Source organism: Crocuta crocuta, unplaced genomic scaffold (assembly GCF_008692635.1).
Source record: "Crocuta crocuta isolate KB4526 unplaced genomic scaffold, BGI_CrCroc_1.0 scaffold788, whole genome shotgun sequence".
Lineage (NCBI taxonomy): Eukaryota > Metazoa > Chordata > Mammalia > Carnivora > Hyaenidae > Crocuta > Crocuta crocuta.
The window spans coordinates 853,723-853,929 of NW_027530636.1; positions in this window are offsets into that span (position 1 = coordinate 853,723).

A 207-nucleotide genomic window follows, 5' to 3' on the forward strand; every position below is an offset into this window, starting at 1 on the left:
TGCTCGGTGTGCCTGGAGCGCCTGGACACCACGGCCAAGGTGCTGCCGTGTCAGCACACCTTCTGCCGCCGCTGTCTGGAGAGCATCGTGTGCTCGCGCCACGAGCTGCGTTGCCCCGAGTGCCGCATCCTGGTCGGCTGCGGCGTGGACGAGCTGCCTGCCAACATCCTGCTGGTGCGCCTGCTGGACGGCATTCGCCAGCGGCCC